We start from the raw sequence: 17,381 nt of genomic DNA, 5'->3' as shown, positions 1-17,381 counted from the left end.
TGGGAAGTCGGTGAAGTCGCCAGTTGCGCCAGAAGCCAGAAATTACCGTAGTACGCCTACACACGCGTTCCAGTTATTTACATTGCTTGCAGCCGCTCCATCCACAACGAGCGTGAGCCCGGATAGCTCAGTCGGTAGAGCATTAGGCTTTTAACCTAAGGGTCCAGGGTTCAAGTCCCTGTCCGGGCGAAGATTTTAACGTTTCCGTAATGGCTCGTCTCGTAGCGATGGTAACCCTGCCGTAATCAGTGCACGGAGTTCGTTTCCTGTCAACATTCTGCGCAGACCGGTTGGATTTTTCACGATTCCAGGGAAACTTCAGTTACGAGCAGTCGTGGCCGAGTGGTTAAGGCGTCTGACTAGAAATCAGATTCCCTCTGGGAGCGTAGGTTCGAGTCCTACCGACTGCGTCGGTTTTTTCTTTAAGAACAACGAGCAGAAAATTTCGCAGATTGCCTGTCGTTTGGTACCTCTCCACACCTCGCCTCTCTCAGCCGTTTATAGTGCCTGTCCTTTTGATAAGGGCGAATTCCAAGCGTCAGCTTTCGCGTCAGCCGAGCAAAGTCGGGACAAGTCGGGACATACTACAGGATGGTCAGCGTGGAGCTACGACGAAAAAAACCGTCATTTAACAGCACGCGGCTCACATACTCATACGAAAAAACCAGCGCCACTTGCGGTGGCCGGGAATCGAACCCGGATCAACTGCTTGGAAGGCAACTATGCTCACCATTACACCACCACCGCACAGGCGCTGCTCGCAACGCCCCGCTTTGTCGGCTTCCTGCCCGCCAGCAGCGGCCCACGGTGATAGTAGCTGCAGGCGCTTTACGAGGTAGGAGGGTGCATCCACACGCATTCGGGTAGCGCCTCCACGCACGCTGCGTCTTTGGGCAAGACTAGTCGCCGCGGCCGCAAGGTTACTCAACGATAGAGATGAGCATTCGTTTTAAGGCAGTGTAGTGGAGCACTCCGCGTGTGTAGCACTTTTTTCGGTTGTATCCGACGTCGCTGGGTGGCAATCCCACTTTCCCCTGCAGAAAAGTGCTCGGGAAGCACGGGCAGCTTGTCGAGCATCGGTGGTTCAATGGCATGTGCCTCAGTAGTGCAGTAGGCAGCGCGTAAGTCTCATAATCTTAAGGCTTGCTGGCACGATAGCTCAGCGTGTTCGGTCTGAGAGTTATCTGCCCTCTGTGATGAAAGACCGAGTCAACGATGAACTTGAACGGGCGCCATCGGACGTCCGCCCCCAACAAATGCAACGAAAGAAATGAGAACAAAAAAAAAAATTGGTGAATGCTCGCTTAGCATGCGGACGGCCCGGGTTCGATTCCCGGCCGATGCATCGTTCTGCTGTTCTCGCTATAATGCTGCCGCGCCGATTCCTCGCCTGAGCTGCGTCAGCCTCAGGAATGTATAGCAGGATTCGCTGTGAGAAGAACCATACACGCAGCACGCAACAGACCGTACTTGAACGGTCGCGTGCTATTTCTGAACTCTGACGACGGCCTGGCCCAACAGGCCGCTGTGTTCAGGTGCCGCAAGGGCGATGTACTGTAACCTCGGGCAGTGCTGCGTTCCGTTGAAATAGCTGCGGCAGCAGTTTAATCTAGCAAGTAGGGAAAGCACGTGTAGCAACACAACAGATTCTTGAGAAAGCGCAAACTGTCTATCTCTAATATGAGAGACTTACCAAGTTTCCTGTAACGTTACTTGCAACGTGCCTCGGTAGCGCAGTAGGTAGCGCGTAAGTCTCATAATCTTAAGGTCGTGAGTTCGATCCTCACCCGGGGCATTTAATTTGCTGTACATCATGGCTGAATTAACGGCGTTGCTGTTGCTAGGGAACGAACTTAATTGTCGTTCGTTATCCACAAGGAGTCTACGCCCCAGCGTCAATATGTTTATTTCCAATTATGACAACGTACAACTTTGATCTTTCTCTTCCCTTGTTAGGAGTAACATAATGAATAGTCAATTTCGAGCTGTGCGCCATGCCAGTCTGTAGGCGCAAATATGCTCGCAAACGGAGAACTGCACTGAGTCCAGATTCAGCACGAAATACGAGAGGAGACGGAGAAAACCTCACGCTTACCGAGCAAATCCGGTGTGGTCTAGTGGCTAGGATACCTGGCTTTCACCCAGGAGGCCCGGGTTCGATTCCCGGTACCGGAACGGAAGTTTTTGCGCACACAACGCTCCACGTTTTGGCCTTCGAACTGTCGTTTGTCGCCCACCTTCCGAAGCTTCGACCGAACGTAATCGGGGAAAACAGGCACATGATGCAATTACTGTCGGCACCGGAATAAAGGGAGAAGAGGCTCTGGTCCGCTGTTGGGCTGCTACCAGCGTCAGTGGGAAGTCGGTGAAGTCGCCAGTTGCGCCAGAAGCCAGAAATTACCGTAGTACGCCTACACACGCGTTCCAGTTATTTACATTGCTTGCAGCCGCTCCATCCACAACGAGCGTGAGCCCGGATAGCTCAGTCGGTAGAGCATTAGGCTTTTAACCTAAGGGTCCAGGGTTCAAGTCCCTGTCCGGGCGAAGATTTTAACGTTTCCGTAATGGCTCGTCTCGTAGCGATGGTAACCCTGCCGTAATCAGTGCACGGAGTTCGTTTCCTGTCAACATTCTGCGCAGACCGGTTGGATTTTTCACGATTCCAGGGAAACTTCAGTTACGAGCAGTCGTGGCCGAGTGGTTAAGGCGTCTGACTAGAAATCAGATTCCCTCTGGGAGCGTAGGTTCGAGTCCTACCGACTGCGTCGGTTTTTTCTTTAAGAACAACGAGCAGAAAATTTCGCAGATTGCCTGTCGTTTGGTACCTCTCCACACCTCGCCTCTCTCAGCCGTTTATAGTGCCTGTCCTTTTGATAAGGGCGAATTCCAAGCGTCAGCTTTCGCGTCAGCCGAGCAAAGTCGGGACAAGTCGGGACATACTACAGGATGGTCAGCGTGGAGCTACGACGAAAAAAACCGTCATTTAACAGCACGCGGCTCACATACTCATACGAAAAAACCAGCGCCACTTGCGGTGGCCGGGAATCGAACCCGGATTAACTGCTTGGAAGGCAACTATGCTCACCATTACACCACCACCGCACAGGCGCTGCTCGCAACGCCCCGCTTTGTCGGCTTCCTGCCCGCCAGCAGCGGCCCACGGTGATAGTAGCTGCAGGCGCTTTACGAGGTAGGAGGGTGCATCCACACGCATTCGGGTAGCGCCTCCACGCACGCTGCGTCTTTGGGCAAGACTAGTCGCCGCGGCCGCAAGGTTACTCAACGATAGAGATGAGCATTCGTTTTAAGGCAGTGTAGTGGAGCACTCCGCGTGTGTAGCACTTTTTTCGGTTGTATCCGACGTCGCTGGGTGGCAATCCCACTTTCCCCTGCAGAAAAGTGCTCGGGAAGCACGGGCAGCTTGTCGAGCATCGGTGGTTCAATGGCATGTGCCTCAGTAGTGCAGTAGGCAGCGCGTAAGTCTCATAATCTTAAGGCTTGCTGGCACGATAGTTCAGCGTGTTCGGTCTGAGAGTTATCTGCCCTCTGTGATGAAAGACCGAGTCAACGATGAACTTGAACGGGCGCCATCGGACGTCCGCCCCCAACAAATGCAACGAAAGAAACGAGAACAAAAAAAAAATTGGTGAATGCTCGCTTAGCATGCGGACGGCCCGGGTTCGATTCCCGGCCGATGCATCGTTCTGCTGTTCTCGCTATAATGCTGCCGCGCCGATTCCTCGCCTGAGCTGCGTCAGCCTCAGGAATGTATAGCAGGATTCGCTGTGAGAAGAACCATACACGCAGCACGCAACAGACCGTACTTGAACGGTCGCGTGCTATTTCTGAACTCTGACGACGGCCTGGCCCAACAGGCCGCTGTGTTCAGGTGCCGCAAGGGCGATGTACTGTAACCTCGGGCAGTGCTGCGTTCCGTTGAAATAGCTGCGGCAGCAGTTTAATCTAGCAAGTAGGGAAAGCACGTGTAGCAACACAACAGATTCTTGAGAAAGCGCAAACTGTCTATCTCTAATATGAGAGACTTACCAAGTTTCCTGTAACGTTACTTGCAACGTGCCTCGGTAGCGCAGTAGGTAGCGCGTAAGTCTCATAATCTTAAGGTCGTGAGTTCGATCCTCACCCGGGGCATTTAATTTGCTGTACATCATGGCTGAATTAACGGCGTTGCTGTTGCTAGGGAACGAACTTAATTGTCGTTCGTTATCCACAAGGAGTCTACGCCCCAGCGTCAATATGTTTATTTCCAATTATGACAACGTACAACTTTGATCTTTCTCTTCCCTTGTTAGGAGTAACATAATGAATAGTCAATTGCGAGCTGTGCGCCATGCCAGTCTGTAGGCGCAAATATGCTCGCAAACGGAGAACTGCACTGAGTCCAGATTCAGCACGAAATACGAGAGGAGACGGAGAAAACCTCACGCTTACCGAGCAAATCCGGTGTGGTCTAGTGGCTAGGATACCTGGCTTTCACCCAGGAGGCCCGGGTTCGATTCCCGGTACCGGAACGGAAGTTTTTGCGCACACAACGCTCCACGTTTTGGCCTTCGAACTGTCGTTTGTCGCCCACCTTCCGAAGCTTCGACCGAACGTAATCGGGGAAAACAGGCACATGATGCAATTACTGTCGGCACCGGAATAAAGGGAGAAGAGGCTCTGGTCCGCTGTTGGGCTGCTACCAGCGTCAGTGGGAAGTCGGTGAAGTCGCCAGTTGCGCCAGAAGCCAGAAATTACCGTAGTACGCCTACACACGCGTTCCAGTTATTTACATTGCTTGCAGCCGCTCCATCCACAACGAGCGTGAGCCCGGATAGCTCAGTCGGTAGAGCATTAGGCTTTTAACCTAAGGGTCCAGGGTTCAAGTCCCTGTCCGGGCGAAGATTTTAACGTTTCCGTAATGGCTCGTCTCGTAGCGATGGTAACCCTGCCGTAATCAGTGCACGGAGTTCGTTTCCTGTCAACATTCTGCGCAGACCGGTTGGATTTTTCACGATTCCAGGGAAACTTCAGTTACGAGCAGTCGTGGCCGAGTGGTTAAGGCGTCTGACTAGAAATCAGATTCCCTCTGGGAGCGTAGGTTCGAGTCCTACCGACTGCGTCGGTTTTTTCTTTAAGAACAACGAGCAGAAAATTTCGCAGATTGCCTGTCGTTTGGTACCTCTCCACACCTCGCCTCTCTCAGCCGTTTATAGTGCCTGTCCTTTTGATAAGGGCGAATTCCAAGCGTCAGCTTTCGCGTCAGCTGAGCAAAGTCGGGACAAGTCGGGACATACTACAGGATGGTCAGCGTGGAGCTACGACGAAAAAAACCGTCATTTAACAGCACGCGGCTCACATACTCATACGAAAAAACCAGCGCCACTTGCGGTGGCCGGGAATCGAACCCGGATCAACTGCTTGGAAGGCAACTATGCTCACCATTACACCACCACCGCACAGGCGCTGCTCGCAACGCCCCGCTTTGTCGGCTTCCTGCCCGCCAGCAGCGGCCCACGGTGATAGTAGCTGCAGGCGCTTTACGAGGTAGGAGGGTGCATCCACACGCATTCGGGTAGCGCCTCCACGCACGCTGCGTCTTTGGGCAAGACTAGTCGCCGCGGCCGCAAGGTTACTCAACGATAGAGATGAGCATTCGTTTTAAGGCAGTGTAGTGGAGCACTCCGCGTGTGTAGCACTTTTTTCGGTTGTATCCGACGTCGCTGGGTGGCAATCCCACTTTCCCCTGCAGAAAAGTGCTCGGGAAGCACGGGCAGCTTGTCGAGCATCGGTGGTTCAATGGCATGTGCCTCAGTAGTGCAGTAGGCAGCGCGTAAGTCTCATAATCTTAAGGCTTGCTGGCACGATAGCTCAGCGTGTTCGGTCTGAGAGTTATCTGCCCTCTGTGATGAAAGACCGAGTCAACGATGAACTTGAACGGGCGCCATCGGACGTCCGCCCCCAACAAATGCAACGAAAGAAATGAGAACAAAAAAAAAAATTGGTGAATGCTCGCTTAGCATGCGGACGGCCCGGGTTCGATTCCCGGCCGATGCATCGTTCTGCTGTTCTCGCTATAATGCTGCCGCGCCGATTCCTCGCCTGAGCTGCGTCAGCCTCAGGAATGTATAGCAGGATTCGCTGTGAGAAGAACCATACACGCAGCACGCAACAGACCGTACTTGAACGGTCGCGTGCTATTTCTGAACTCTGACGACGGCCTGGCCCAACAGGCCGCTGTGTTCAGGTGCCGCAAGGGCGATGTACTGTAACCTCGGGCAGTGCTGCGTTCCGTTGAAATAGCTGCGGCAGCAGTTTAATCTAGCAAGTAGGGAAAGCACGTGTAGCAACACAACAGATTCTTGAGAAAGCGCAAACTGTCTATCTCTAATATGAGAGACTTACCAAGTTTCCTGTAACGTTACTTGCAACGTGCCTCGGTAGCGCAGTAGGTAGCGCGTAAGTCTCATAATCTTAAGGTCGTGAGTTCGATCCTCACCCGGGGCATTTAATTTGCTGTACATCATGGCTGAATTAACGGCGTTGCTGTTGCTAGGGAACGAACTTAATTGTCGTTCGTTATCCACAAGGAGTCTACGCCCCAGCGTCAATATGTTTATTTCCAATTATGACAACGTACAACTTTGATCTTTCTCTTCCCTTGTTAGGAGTAACATAATGAATAGTCAATTTCGAGCTGTGCGCCATGCCAGTCTGTAGGCGCAAATATGCTCGCAAACGGAGAACTGCACTGAGTCCAGATTCAGCACGAAATACGAGAGGAGACGGAGAAAACCTCACGCTTACCGAGCAAATCCGGTGTGGTCTAGTGGCTAGGATACCTGGCTTTCACCCAGGAGGCCCGGGTTCGATTCCCGGTACCGGAACGGAAGTTTTTGCGCACACAACGCTCCACGTTTTGGCCTTCGAACTGTCGTTTGTCGCCCACCTTCCGAAGCTTCGACCGAACGTAATCGGGGAAAACAGGCACATGATGCAATTACTGTCGGCACCGGAATAAAGGGAGAAGAGGCTCTGGTCCGCTGTTGGGCTGCTACCAGCGTCAGTGGGAAGTCGGTGAAGTCGCCAGTTGCGCCAGAAGCCAGAAATTACCGTAGTACGCCTACACACGCGTTCCAGTTATTTACATTGCTTGCAGCCGCTCCATCCACAACGAGCGTGAGCCCGGATAGCTCAGTCGGTAGAGCATTAGGCTTTTAACCTAAGGGTCCAGGGTTCAAGTCCCTGTCCGGGCGAAGATTTTAACGTTTCCGTAATGGCTCGTCTCGTAGCGATGGTAACCCTGCCGTAATCAGTGCACGGAGTTCGTTTCCTGTCAACATTCTGCGCAGACCGGTTGGATTTTTCACGATTCCAGGGAAACTTCAGTTACGAGCAGTCGTGGCCGAGTGGTTAAGGCGTCTGACTAGAAATCAGATTCCCTCTGGGAGCGTAGGTTCGAGTCCTACCGACTGCGTCGGTTTTTTCTTTAAGAACAACGAGCAGAAAATTTCGCAGATTGCCTGTCGTTTGGTACCTCTCCACACCTCGCCTCTCTCAGCCGTTTATAGTGCCTGTCCTTTTGATAAGGGCGAATTCCAAGCGTCAGCTTTCGCGTCAGCTGAGCAAAGTCGGGACAAGTCGGGACATACTACAGGATGGTCAGCGTGGAGCTACGACGAAAAAAACCGTCATTTAACAGCACGCGGCTCACATACTCATACGAAAAAACCAGCGCCACTTGCGGTGGCCGGGAATCGAACCCGGATCAACTGCTTGGAAGGCAACTATGCTCACCATTACACCACCACCGCACAGGCGCTGCTCGCAACGCCCCGCTTTGTCGGCTTCCTGCCCGCCAGCAGCGGCCCACGGTGATAGTAGCTGCAGGCGCTTTACGAGGTAGGAGGGTGCATCCACACGCATTCGGGTAGCGCCTCCACGCACGCTGCGTCTTTGGGCAAGACTAGTCGCCGCGGCCGCAAGGTTACTCAACGATAGAGATGAGCATTCGTTTTAAGGCAGTGTAGTGGAGCACTCCGCGTGTGTAGCACTTTTTTCGGTTGTATCCGACGTCGCTGGGTGGCAATCCCACTTTCCCCTGCAGAAAAGTGCTCGGGAAGCACGGGCAGCTTGTCGAGCATCGGTGGTTCAATGGCATGTGCCTCAGTAGTGCAGTAGGCAGCGCGTAAGTCTCATAATCTTAAGGCTTGCTGGCACGATAGCTCAGCGTGTTCGGTCTGAGAGTTATCTGCCCTCTGTGATGAAAGACCGAGTCAACGATGAACTTGAACGGGCGCCATCGGACGTCCGCCCCCAACAAATGCAACGAAAGAAATGAGAACAAAAAAAAAAATTGGTGAATGCTCGCTTAGCATGCGGACGGCCCGGGTTCGATTCCCGGCCGATGCATCGTTCTGCTGTTCTCGCTATAATGCTGCCGCGCCGATTCCTCGCCTGAGCTGCGTCAGCCTCAGGAATGTATAGCAGGATTCGCTGTGAGAAGAACCATACACGCAGCACGCAACAGACCGTACTTGAACGGTCGCGTGCTATTTCTGAACTCTGACGACGGCCTGGCCCAACAGGCCGCTGTGTTCAGGTGCCGCAAGGGCGATGTACTGTAACCTCGGGCAGTGCTGCGTTCCGTTGAAATAGCTGCGGCAGCAGTTTAATCTAGCAAGTAGGGAAAGCACGTGTAGCAACACAACAGATTCTTGAGAAAGCGCAAACTGTCTATCTCTAATATGAGAGACTTACCAAGTTTCCTGTAACGTTACTTGCAACGTGCCTCGGTAGCGCAGTAGGTAGCGCGTAAGTCTCATAATCTTAAGGTCGTGAGTTCGATCCTCACCCGGGGCATTTAATTTGCTGTACATCATGGCTGAATTAACGGCGTTGCTGTTGCTAGGGAACGAACTTAATTGTCGTTCGTTATCCACAAGGAGTCTACGCCCCAGCGTCAATATGTTTATTTCCAATTATGACAACGTACAACTTTGATCTTTCTCTTCCCTTGTTAGGAGTAACATAATGAATAGTCAATTTCGAGCTGTGCGCCATGCCAGTCTGTAGGCGCAAATATGCTCGCAAACGGAGAACTGCACTGAGTCCAGATTCAGCACGAAATACGAGAGGAGACGGAGAAAACCTCACGCTTACCGAGCAAATCCGGTGTGGTCTAGTGGCTAGGATACCTGGCTTTCACCCAGGAGGCCCGGGTTCGATTCCCGGTACCGGAACGGAAGTTTTTGCGCACACAACGCTCCACGTTTTGGCCTTCGAACTGTCGTTTGTCGCCCACCTTCCGAAGCTTCGACCGAACGTAATCGGGGAAAACAGGCACATGATGCAATTACTGTCGGCACCGGAATAAAGGGAGAAGAGGCTCTGGTCCGCTGTTGGGCTGCTACCAGCGTCAGTGGGAAGTCGGTGAAGTCGCCAGTTGCGCCAGAAGCCAGAAATTACCGTAGTACGCCTACACACGCGTTCCAGTTATTTACATTGCTTGCAGCCGCTCCATCCACAACGAGCGTGAGCCCGGATAGCTCAGTCGGTAGAGCATTAGGCTTTTAACCTAAGAGTCCAGGGTTCAAGTCCCTGTCCGGGCGAAGATTTTAACGTTTCCGTAATGGCTCGTCTCGTAGCGATGGTAACCCTGCCGTAATCAGTGCACGGAGTTCGTTTCCTGTCAACATTCTGCGCAGACCGGTTGGATTTTTCACGATTCCAGGGAAACTTCAGTTACGAGCAGTCGTGGCCGAGTGGTTAAGGCGTCTGACTAGAAATCAGATTCCCTCTGGGAGCGTAGGTTCGAGTCCTACCGACTGCGTCGGTTTTTTCTTTAAGAACAACGAGCAGAAAATTTCGCAGATTGCCTGTCGTTTGGTACCTCTCCACACCTCGCCTCTCTCAGCCGTTTATAGTGCCTGTCCTTTTGATAAGGGCGAATTCCAAGCGTCAGCTTTCGCGTCAGCCGAGCAAAGTCGGGACAAGTCGGGACATACTACAGGATGGTCAGCGTGGAGCTACGACGAAAAAAACCGTCATTTAACAGCACGCGGCTCACATACTCATACGAAAAAACCAGCGCCACTTGCGGTGGCCGGGAATCGAACCCGGATCAACTGCTTGGAAGGCAACTATGCTCACCATTACACCACCACCGCACAGGCGCTGCTCGCAACGCCCCGCTTTGTCGGCTTCCTGCCCGCCAGCAGCGGCCCACGGTGATAGTAGCTGCAGGCGCTTTACGAGGTAGGAGGGTGCATCCACACGCATTCGGGTAGCGCCTCCACGCACGCTGCGTCTTTGGGCAAGACTAGTCGCCGCGGCCGCAAGGTTACTCAACGATAGAGATGAGCATTCGTTTTAAGGCAGTGTAGTGGAGCACTCCGCGTGTGTAGCACTTTTTTCGGTTGTATCCGACGTCGCTGGGTGGCAATCCCACTTTCCCCTGCAGAAAAGTGCTCGGGAAGCACGGGCAGCTTGTCGAGCATCGGTGGTTCAATGGCATGTGCCTCAGTAGTGCAGTAGGCAGCGCGTAAGTCTCATAATCTTAAGGCTTGCTGGCACGATAGCTCAGCGTGTTCGGTCTGAGAGTTATCTGCCCTCTGTGATGAAAGACCGAGTCAACGATGAACTTGAACGGGCGCCATCGGACGTCCGCCCCCAACAAATGCAACGAAAGAAATGAGAACAAAAAAAAAAATTGGTGAATGCTCGCTTAGCATGCGGACGGCCCGGGTTCGATTCCCGGCCGATGCATCGTTCTGCTGTTCTCGCTATAATGCTGCCGCGCCGATTCCTCGCCTGAGCTGCGTCAGCCTCAGGAATGTATAGCAGGATTCGCTGTGAGAAGAACCATACACGCAGCACGCAACAGACCGTACTTGAACGGTCGCGTGCTATTTCTGAACTCTGACGACGGCCTGGCCCAACAGGCCGCTGTGTTCAGGTGCCGCAAGGGCGATGTACTGTAACCTCGGGCAGTGCTGCGTTCCGTTGAAATAGCTGCGGCAGCAGTTTAATCTAGCAAGTAGGGAAAGCACGTGTAGCAACACAACAGATTCTTGAGAAAGCGCAAACTGTCTATCTCTAATATGAGAGACTTACCAAGTTTCCTGTAACGTTACTTGCAACGTGCCTCGGTAGCGCAGTAGGTAGCGCGTAAGTCTCATAATCTTAAGGTCGTGAGTTCGATCCTCACCCGGGGCATTTAATTTGCTGTACATCATGGCTGAATTAACGGCGTTGCTGTTGCTAGGGAACGAACTTAATTGTCGTTCGTTATCCACAAGGAGTCTACGCCCCAGCGTCAATATGTTTATTTCCAATTATGACAACGTACAACTTTGATCTTTCTCTTCCCTTGTTAGGAGTAACATAATGAATAGTCAATTTCGAGCTGTGCGCCATGCCAGTCTGTAGGCGCAAATATGCTCGCAAACGGAGAACTGCACTGAGTCCAGATTCAGCACGAAATACGAGAGGAGACGGAGAAAACCTCACGCTTACCGAGCAAATCCGGTGTGGTCTAGTGGCTAGGATACCTGGCTTTCACCCAGGAGGCCCGGGTTCGATTCCCGGTACCGGAACGGAAGTTTTTGCGCACACAACGCTCCACGTTTTGGCCTTCGAACTGTCGTTTGTCGCCCACCTTCCGAAGCTTCGACCGAACGTAATCGGGGAAAACAGGCACATGATGCAATTACTGTCGGCACCGGAATAAAGGGAGAAGAGGCTCTGGTCCGCTGTTGGGCTGCTACCAGCGTCAGTGGGAAGTCGGTGAAGTCGCCAGTTGCGCCAGAAGCCAGAAATTACCGTAGTACGCCTACACACGCGTTCCAGTTATTTACATTGCTTGCAGCCGCTCCATCCACAACGAGCGTGAGCCCGGATAGCTCAGTCGGTAGAGCATTAGGCTTTTAACCTAAGAGTCCAGGGTTCAAGTCCCTGTCCGGGCGAAGATTTTAACGTTTCCGTAATGGCTCGTCTCGTAGCGATGGTAACCCTGTCAACATTCTGCGCAGACCGGTTGGATTTTTCACGATTCCAGGGAAACTTCAGTTACGAGCAGTCGTGGCCGAGTGGTTAAGGCGTCTGACTAGAAATCAGATTCCCTCTGGGAGCGTAGGTTCGAGTCCTACCGACTGCGTCGGTTTTTTCTTTAAGAACAACGAGCAGAAAATTTCGCAGATTGCCTGTCGTTTGGTACCTCTCCACACCTCGCCTCTCTCAGCCGTTTATAGTGCCTGTCCTTTTGATAAGGGCGAATTCCAAGCGTCAGCTTTCGCGTCAGCCGAGCAAAGTCGGGACAAGTCGGGACATACTACAGGATGGTCAGCGTGGAGCTACGACGAAAAAAACCGTCATTTAACAGCACGCGGCTCACATACTCATACGAAAAAACCAGCGCCACTTGCGGTGGCCGGGAATCGAACCCGGATCAACTGCTTGGAAAGCAACTATGCTCACCATTACACCACCACCGCACAGGCGCTGCTCGCAACGCCCCGCTTTGTCGGCTTCCTGCCCGCCACCAGCGGCCCACGGTGATAGTAGCTGCAGGCGCTTTACGAGGTAGGAGGGTGCATCCACACGCATTCGGGTAGCGCCTCCACGCACGCTGCGTCTTTGGGCAAGACTAGTCGCCGCGGCCGCAAGGTTACTCAACGATAGAGATGAGCATTCGTTTTAAGGCAGTGTAGTGGAGCACTCCGCGTGTGTAGCACTTTTTTCGGTTGTATCCGACGTCGCTGGGTGGCAATCCCACTTTCCCCTGCAGAAAAGTGCTCGGGAAGCACGGGCAGCTTGTCGAGCATCGGTGGTTCAATGGCATGTGCCTCAGTAGTGCAGTAGGCAGCGCGTAAGTCTCATAATCTTAAGGCTTGCTGGCACGATAGCTCAGCGTGTTCGGTCTGAGAGTTATCTGCCCTCTGTGATGAAAGACCGAGTCAACGATGAACTTGAACGGGCGCCATCGGACGTCCGCCCCCAACAAATGCAACGAAAGAAATGAGAACAAAAAAAAAAATTGGTGAATGCTCGCTTAGCATGCGGACGGCCCGGGTTCGATTCCCGGCCGATGCATCGTTCTGCTGTTCTCGCTATAATGCTGCCGCGCCGATTCCTCGCCTGAGCTGCGTCAGCCTCAGGAATGTATAGCAGGATTCGCTGTGAGAAGAACCATACACGCAGCACGCAACAGACCGTACTTGAACGGTCGCGTGCTATTTCTGAACTCTGACGACGGCCTGGCCCAACAGGCCGCTGTGTTCAGGTGCCGCAAGGGCGATGTACTGTAACCTCGGGCAGTGCTGCGTTCCGTTGAAATAGCTGCGGCAGCAGTTTAATCTAGCAAGTAGGGAAAGCACGTGTAGCAACACAACAGATTCTTGAGAAAGCGCAAACTGTCTATCTTACCAAGTTTCCTGTAACGTTACTTGCAACGTGCCTCGGTAGCGCAATAGGTAGCGCGTAAGTCTCATAATCTTAAGGTCGTGAGTTCGATCCTCACCCGGGGCATTTACTTTGCTGTACATCATGGCTGAATTAACGGCGTTGCTGTTGCTAGGGAACGAACTTAATTGTCGTTCGTTATCCACAAGGAGTCTACGCCCCAGCGTCAATATGTTTATTTCCAATTATGACAACGTACAACTTTGATCTTTCTCTTCCCTTGTTAGGAGTAACATAATGAATAGTCAATTTCGAGCTGTGCGCCATGCCAGTCTGTAGGCGCAAATATGCTCGCAAACGGAGAACTGCACTGAGTCCAGATTCAGCACGAAATACGAGAGGAGACGGAGAAAACCTCACGCTTACCGAGCAAATCCGGTGTGGTGTAGTGGCTAGGATACCTGGTTTTCACCCAGGAGGCCCGGGTTCGATTCCCGGTACCGGAACGGAAGTTTTTGCGCACACAACGCTCCACGTTTTGGCCTTCGAACTGTCGTTTGTCGCCCACCTTCCGAAGCTTCGACCGAACGTAATCGGGGAAAACAGGCACATGATGCAATTACTGTCGGCACCGGAATAAAGGGAGAAGAGGCTCTGGTCCGCTGTTGGGCTGCTACCAGCGTCAGTGGGAAGTCGGTGAAGTCGCCAGTTGCGCCAGAAGCCAGAAATTACCGTAGTACGCCTACACACGCGTTCCAGTTATTTACATTGCTTGCAGCCGCTCCATCCACAACGAGCGTGAGCCCGGATAGCTCAGTCGGTAGAGCATTAGGCTTTTAACCTAAGGGTCCAGGGTTCAAGTCCCTGTCCGGGCGAAGATTTTAACGTTTCCGTAATGGCTCGTCTCGTAGCGATGGTAACCCTGCCGTAATCAGTGCACGGAGTTCGTTTCCTGTCAACATTCTGCGCAGACCGGTTGGATTTTTCACGATTCCAGGGAAACTTCAGTTACGAGCAGTCGTGGCCGAGTGGTTAAGGCGTCTGACTAGAAATCAGATTCCCTCTGGGAGCGTAGGTTCGAGTCCTACCGACTGCGTCGGTTTTTTCTTTAAGAACAACGAGCAGAAAATTTCGCAGATTGCCTGTCGTTTGGTACCTCTCCACACCTCGCCTCTCTCAGCCGTTTATAGTGCCTGTCCTTTTGATAAGGGCGAATTCCAAGCGTCAGCTTTCGCGTCAGCCGAGCAAAGTCGGGACAAGTCGGGACATACTACAGGATGGTCAGCGTGGAGCTACGACGAAAAAAACCGTCATTTAACAGCACGCGGCTCACATACTCATACGAAAAAACCAGCGCCACTTGCGGTGGCCGGGAATCGAACCCGGATCAACTGCTTGGAAAGCAACTATGCTCACCATTACACCACCACCGCACAGGCGCTGCTCGCAACGCCCCGCTTTGTCGGCTTCCTGCCCGCCAGCAGCGGCCCACGGTGATAGTAGCTGCAGGCGCTTTACGAGGTAGGAGGGTGCATCCACACGCATTCGGGTAGCGCCTCCACGCACGCTGCGTCTTTGGGCAAGACTAGTCGCCGCGGCCGCAAGGTTACTCAACGATAGAGATGAGCATTCGTTTTAAGGCAGTGTAGTGGAGCACTCCGCGTGTGTAGCACTTTTTTCGGTTGTATCCGACGTCGCTGGGTGGCAATCCCACTTTCCCCTGCAGAAAAGTGCTCGGGAAGCACGGGCAGCTTGTCGAGCATCGGTGGTTCAATGGCATGTGCCTCAGTAGTGCAGTAGGCAGCGCGTAAGTCTCATAATCTTAAGGCTTGCTGGCACGATAGCTCAGCGTGTTCGGTCTGAGAGTTATCTGCCCTCTGTGATGAAAGACCGAGTCAACGATGAACTTGAACGGGCGCCATCGGACGTCCGCCCCCAACAAATGCAACGAAAGAAATGAGAACAAAAAAAAAAAAATTGGTGAATGCTCGCTTAGCATGCGGACGGCCCGGGTTCGATTCCCGGCCGATGCATCGTTCTGCTGTTCTCGCTATAATGCTGCCGCGCCGATTCCTCGCCTGAGCTGCGTCAGCCTCAGGAATGTATAGCAGGATTCGCTGTGAGAAGAACCATACACGCAGCACGCAACAGACCGTACTTGAACGGTCGCGTGCTATTTCTGAACTCTGACGACGGCCTGGCCCAACAGGCCGCTGTGTTCAGGTGCCGCAAGGGCGATGTACTGTAACCTCGGGCAGTGCTGCGTTCCGTTGAAATAGCTGCGGCAGCAGTTTAATCTAGCAAGTAGGGAAAGCACGTGTAGCAACACAACAGATTCTTGAGAAAGCGCAAACTGTCTATCTTACCAAGTTTCCTGTAACGTTACTTGCAACGTGCCTCGGTAGCGCAATAGGTAGCGCGTAAGTCTCATAATCTTAAGGTCGTGAGTTCGATCCTCACCCGGGGCATTTACTTTGCTGTACATCATGGCTGAATTAACGGCGTTGCTGTTGCTAGGGAACGAACTTAATTGTCGTTCGTTATCCACAAGGAGTCTACGCCCCAGCGTCAATATGTTTATTTCCAATTATGACAACGTACAACTTTGATCTTTCTCTTCCCTTGTTAGGAGTAACATAATGAATAGTCAATTTCGAGCTGTGCGCCATGCCAGTCTGTAGGCGCAAATATGCTCGCAAACGGAGAACTGCACTGAGTCCAGATTCAGCACGAAATACGAGAGGAGACGGAGAAAACCTCACGCTTACCGAGCAAATCCGGTGTGGTCTAGTGGCTAGGATACCTGGCTTTCACCCAGGAGGCCCGGGTTCGATTCCCGGTACCGGAACGGAAGTTTTTGCGCACACAACGCTCCACGTTTTGGCCTTCGAACTGTCGTTTGTCTCCCCCTGCGGGTTCGGGGGTAAGAATAGGCCCGCGGTATTCCTGCCTGTCGTAAGAGGCGACTAAAAGGAGTCTCAAACGTTTTGGCCTTAATGTGATGGTCCCCATTCGGGTTTGACCTCCATTTTTCCAAATTCCACAGAAGTACGAGCCTTTTGGGGAAGGACACCTTACGTGGTGCACCATCAGTCCTCTGTGCCCTACGACCTTGGCACTCTTGATCGTCCTGGCGACGTGCATGCACCCTCCATCCCTCATTTTGGGCATAGACACCTGATGTATTGTGTACGTACCGCCCTTAGTGCGTCACCACCAGCACGCACGATCACTATGGACTACTCATGGCACCCGAAATCCAGCACGGTAGCCAGCCCGTTGTGGTGGGGTCGTCATGTACCCTCTAGGTTGTAGCCCCCTGACAACACAGGGATCGTACTGCCGATGCCTGAGCTGACTCCTCCCCACGTAAGCCAAGGAGTAGATGCTCGTCTCTCTGGGGCATCGGGACTCCCGGCAACGGCCATCCTGCCAGGTGGCCTTTGCTGTGGCTGGGTGGCGCCCGTGGGGAGAGCCCCTGGTCGGAGTGGGTGGCATCGGGGCGGATGCCCCGCAATGAAGCGGGTGAAATCTCAATCTGGTGGTCGTCCGACCGCCAACGTCTCTAAGCGTGGTAAGGTGGAATTTAACGCTGTGACATATAACCCGAAGTCGTTCCCTTCCCTAGCCACACCATGGGAGGAACGTAGGGCTGCAGACAGACAGGAGCCGTATTCGCCACGATACCTTGTATGCAGCAGAACTGATGGGGATTCGTTTTTGGGGACTAAGCCTCTTTTCTTCGTGCACAATCTCGAAGATAAGTTTGGGGAAGTGGCGTCTCTTTCCAAAATGAGGAGCGGGGCCATTTTGATACAAGCAGCTTCATCTGCGCAGTCCCAGGCATTACTCGCCTGTGAGAAGCTTGGTGACATCCCCGTTACTGTCACTCCCCATAAGTCGTTAAATTTGGTCCAGGGGATTATTTTTCATAAAGATCTTCTGCTACAGTCTGATGACGAGCTACGTGAGAACCTGGCACG

At 52.8% G+C, this 17,381-nt stretch overlaps 35 non-coding genes across 35 annotated transcripts; 28 read left to right on the top strand and 7 right to left on the bottom strand.

Annotated features, from left to right (window-relative positions):
* Nucleotides 1–116: 116 nt before the first annotated feature.
* Trnak-uuu (transfer RNA lysine (anticodon UUU)) lies at nucleotides 117–189 on the top strand. The gene has a single exon. It is a non-coding gene; the product is annotated as a tRNA-Lys (tRNA).
* A 139-nt stretch (nucleotides 190–328) lies between these two features.
* Nucleotides 329–410, top strand: Trnas-aga (transfer RNA serine (anticodon AGA)). The gene has a single exon. It is a non-coding gene; the product is annotated as a tRNA-Ser (tRNA).
* Nucleotides 411–675: 265 nt separating this feature from the next.
* Nucleotides 676–747, bottom strand: Trnag-ucc (transfer RNA glycine (anticodon UCC)). The gene has a single exon. It is a non-coding gene; the product is annotated as a tRNA-Gly (tRNA).
* Nucleotides 748–1,722: 975 nt separating this feature from the next.
* On the top strand, nucleotides 1,723–1,795 carry Trnam-cau (transfer RNA methionine (anticodon CAU)). Its single transcript has one exon. It is a non-coding gene; the product is annotated as a tRNA-Met (tRNA).
* A 308-nt stretch (nucleotides 1,796–2,103) lies between these two features.
* Nucleotides 2,104–2,175, top strand: Trnae-uuc (transfer RNA glutamic acid (anticodon UUC)). Its single transcript has one exon. It is a non-coding gene; the product is annotated as a tRNA-Glu (tRNA).
* Nucleotides 2,176–2,471: 296 nt separating this feature from the next.
* Trnak-uuu (transfer RNA lysine (anticodon UUU)) lies at nucleotides 2,472–2,544 on the top strand. The gene has a single exon. It is a non-coding gene; the product is annotated as a tRNA-Lys (tRNA).
* Nucleotides 2,545–2,683: 139 nt separating this feature from the next.
* Trnas-aga (transfer RNA serine (anticodon AGA)) lies at nucleotides 2,684–2,765 on the top strand. Its single transcript has one exon. It is a non-coding gene; the product is annotated as a tRNA-Ser (tRNA).
* Nucleotides 2,766–3,030: 265 nt separating this feature from the next.
* On the bottom strand, nucleotides 3,031–3,102 carry Trnag-ucc (transfer RNA glycine (anticodon UCC)). The gene has a single exon. It is a non-coding gene; the product is annotated as a tRNA-Gly (tRNA).
* Nucleotides 3,103–4,076: 974 nt separating this feature from the next.
* On the top strand, nucleotides 4,077–4,149 carry Trnam-cau (transfer RNA methionine (anticodon CAU)). Its single transcript has one exon. It is a non-coding gene; the product is annotated as a tRNA-Met (tRNA).
* A 308-nt stretch (nucleotides 4,150–4,457) lies between these two features.
* Trnae-uuc (transfer RNA glutamic acid (anticodon UUC)) lies at nucleotides 4,458–4,529 on the top strand. The gene has a single exon. It is a non-coding gene; the product is annotated as a tRNA-Glu (tRNA).
* Nucleotides 4,530–4,825: 296 nt separating this feature from the next.
* On the top strand, nucleotides 4,826–4,898 carry Trnak-uuu (transfer RNA lysine (anticodon UUU)). Its single transcript has one exon. It is a non-coding gene; the product is annotated as a tRNA-Lys (tRNA).
* A 139-nt stretch (nucleotides 4,899–5,037) lies between these two features.
* Nucleotides 5,038–5,119, top strand: Trnas-aga (transfer RNA serine (anticodon AGA)). The gene has a single exon. It is a non-coding gene; the product is annotated as a tRNA-Ser (tRNA).
* A 265-nt stretch (nucleotides 5,120–5,384) lies between these two features.
* On the bottom strand, nucleotides 5,385–5,456 carry Trnag-ucc (transfer RNA glycine (anticodon UCC)). Its single transcript has one exon. It is a non-coding gene; the product is annotated as a tRNA-Gly (tRNA).
* Nucleotides 5,457–6,431: 975 nt separating this feature from the next.
* Trnam-cau (transfer RNA methionine (anticodon CAU)) lies at nucleotides 6,432–6,504 on the top strand. The gene has a single exon. It is a non-coding gene; the product is annotated as a tRNA-Met (tRNA).
* Nucleotides 6,505–6,812: 308 nt separating this feature from the next.
* Trnae-uuc (transfer RNA glutamic acid (anticodon UUC)) lies at nucleotides 6,813–6,884 on the top strand. The gene has a single exon. It is a non-coding gene; the product is annotated as a tRNA-Glu (tRNA).
* A 296-nt stretch (nucleotides 6,885–7,180) lies between these two features.
* Trnak-uuu (transfer RNA lysine (anticodon UUU)) lies at nucleotides 7,181–7,253 on the top strand. The gene has a single exon. It is a non-coding gene; the product is annotated as a tRNA-Lys (tRNA).
* A 139-nt stretch (nucleotides 7,254–7,392) lies between these two features.
* On the top strand, nucleotides 7,393–7,474 carry Trnas-aga (transfer RNA serine (anticodon AGA)). Its single transcript has one exon. It is a non-coding gene; the product is annotated as a tRNA-Ser (tRNA).
* A 265-nt stretch (nucleotides 7,475–7,739) lies between these two features.
* On the bottom strand, nucleotides 7,740–7,811 carry Trnag-ucc (transfer RNA glycine (anticodon UCC)). Its single transcript has one exon. It is a non-coding gene; the product is annotated as a tRNA-Gly (tRNA).
* Nucleotides 7,812–8,786: 975 nt separating this feature from the next.
* On the top strand, nucleotides 8,787–8,859 carry Trnam-cau (transfer RNA methionine (anticodon CAU)). The gene has a single exon. It is a non-coding gene; the product is annotated as a tRNA-Met (tRNA).
* A 308-nt stretch (nucleotides 8,860–9,167) lies between these two features.
* Trnae-uuc (transfer RNA glutamic acid (anticodon UUC)) lies at nucleotides 9,168–9,239 on the top strand. Its single transcript has one exon. It is a non-coding gene; the product is annotated as a tRNA-Glu (tRNA).
* Nucleotides 9,240–9,535: 296 nt separating this feature from the next.
* Nucleotides 9,536–9,608, top strand: Trnak-uuu (transfer RNA lysine (anticodon UUU)). Its single transcript has one exon. It is a non-coding gene; the product is annotated as a tRNA-Lys (tRNA).
* Nucleotides 9,609–9,747: 139 nt separating this feature from the next.
* On the top strand, nucleotides 9,748–9,829 carry Trnas-aga (transfer RNA serine (anticodon AGA)). Its single transcript has one exon. It is a non-coding gene; the product is annotated as a tRNA-Ser (tRNA).
* A 265-nt stretch (nucleotides 9,830–10,094) lies between these two features.
* Trnag-ucc (transfer RNA glycine (anticodon UCC)) lies at nucleotides 10,095–10,166 on the bottom strand. The gene has a single exon. It is a non-coding gene; the product is annotated as a tRNA-Gly (tRNA).
* Nucleotides 10,167–11,141: 975 nt separating this feature from the next.
* Trnam-cau (transfer RNA methionine (anticodon CAU)) lies at nucleotides 11,142–11,214 on the top strand. Its single transcript has one exon. It is a non-coding gene; the product is annotated as a tRNA-Met (tRNA).
* Nucleotides 11,215–11,522: 308 nt separating this feature from the next.
* Nucleotides 11,523–11,594, top strand: Trnae-uuc (transfer RNA glutamic acid (anticodon UUC)). The gene has a single exon. It is a non-coding gene; the product is annotated as a tRNA-Glu (tRNA).
* Nucleotides 11,595–11,890: 296 nt separating this feature from the next.
* Nucleotides 11,891–11,963, top strand: Trnak-uuu (transfer RNA lysine (anticodon UUU)). The gene has a single exon. It is a non-coding gene; the product is annotated as a tRNA-Lys (tRNA).
* Nucleotides 11,964–12,072: 109 nt separating this feature from the next.
* Trnas-aga (transfer RNA serine (anticodon AGA)) lies at nucleotides 12,073–12,154 on the top strand. Its single transcript has one exon. It is a non-coding gene; the product is annotated as a tRNA-Ser (tRNA).
* A 265-nt stretch (nucleotides 12,155–12,419) lies between these two features.
* Nucleotides 12,420–12,491, bottom strand: Trnag-ucc (transfer RNA glycine (anticodon UCC)). Its single transcript has one exon. It is a non-coding gene; the product is annotated as a tRNA-Gly (tRNA).
* Nucleotides 12,492–13,451: 960 nt separating this feature from the next.
* On the top strand, nucleotides 13,452–13,524 carry Trnam-cau (transfer RNA methionine (anticodon CAU)). Its single transcript has one exon. It is a non-coding gene; the product is annotated as a tRNA-Met (tRNA).
* A 308-nt stretch (nucleotides 13,525–13,832) lies between these two features.
* Nucleotides 13,833–13,904, top strand: Trnae-uuc (transfer RNA glutamic acid (anticodon UUC)). Its single transcript has one exon. It is a non-coding gene; the product is annotated as a tRNA-Glu (tRNA).
* Nucleotides 13,905–14,200: 296 nt separating this feature from the next.
* Trnak-uuu (transfer RNA lysine (anticodon UUU)) lies at nucleotides 14,201–14,273 on the top strand. The gene has a single exon. It is a non-coding gene; the product is annotated as a tRNA-Lys (tRNA).
* Nucleotides 14,274–14,412: 139 nt separating this feature from the next.
* Trnas-aga (transfer RNA serine (anticodon AGA)) lies at nucleotides 14,413–14,494 on the top strand. The gene has a single exon. It is a non-coding gene; the product is annotated as a tRNA-Ser (tRNA).
* A 265-nt stretch (nucleotides 14,495–14,759) lies between these two features.
* On the bottom strand, nucleotides 14,760–14,831 carry Trnag-ucc (transfer RNA glycine (anticodon UCC)). Its single transcript has one exon. It is a non-coding gene; the product is annotated as a tRNA-Gly (tRNA).
* Nucleotides 14,832–15,793: 962 nt separating this feature from the next.
* Nucleotides 15,794–15,866, top strand: Trnam-cau (transfer RNA methionine (anticodon CAU)). The gene has a single exon. It is a non-coding gene; the product is annotated as a tRNA-Met (tRNA).
* Nucleotides 15,867–16,174: 308 nt separating this feature from the next.
* Trnae-uuc (transfer RNA glutamic acid (anticodon UUC)) lies at nucleotides 16,175–16,246 on the top strand. The gene has a single exon. It is a non-coding gene; the product is annotated as a tRNA-Glu (tRNA).
* The last annotated feature ends 1,135 nt before the right edge of the window (nucleotides 16,247–17,381 follow it).

Source organism: Schistocerca serialis, chromosome 4, assembly GCF_023864345.2.
Source record: "Schistocerca serialis cubense isolate TAMUIC-IGC-003099 chromosome 4, iqSchSeri2.2, whole genome shotgun sequence".
Lineage (NCBI taxonomy): Eukaryota > Metazoa > Arthropoda > Insecta > Orthoptera > Acrididae > Schistocerca > Schistocerca serialis.
This window is presented reverse-complemented; position numbering and strand designations above follow the sequence as displayed.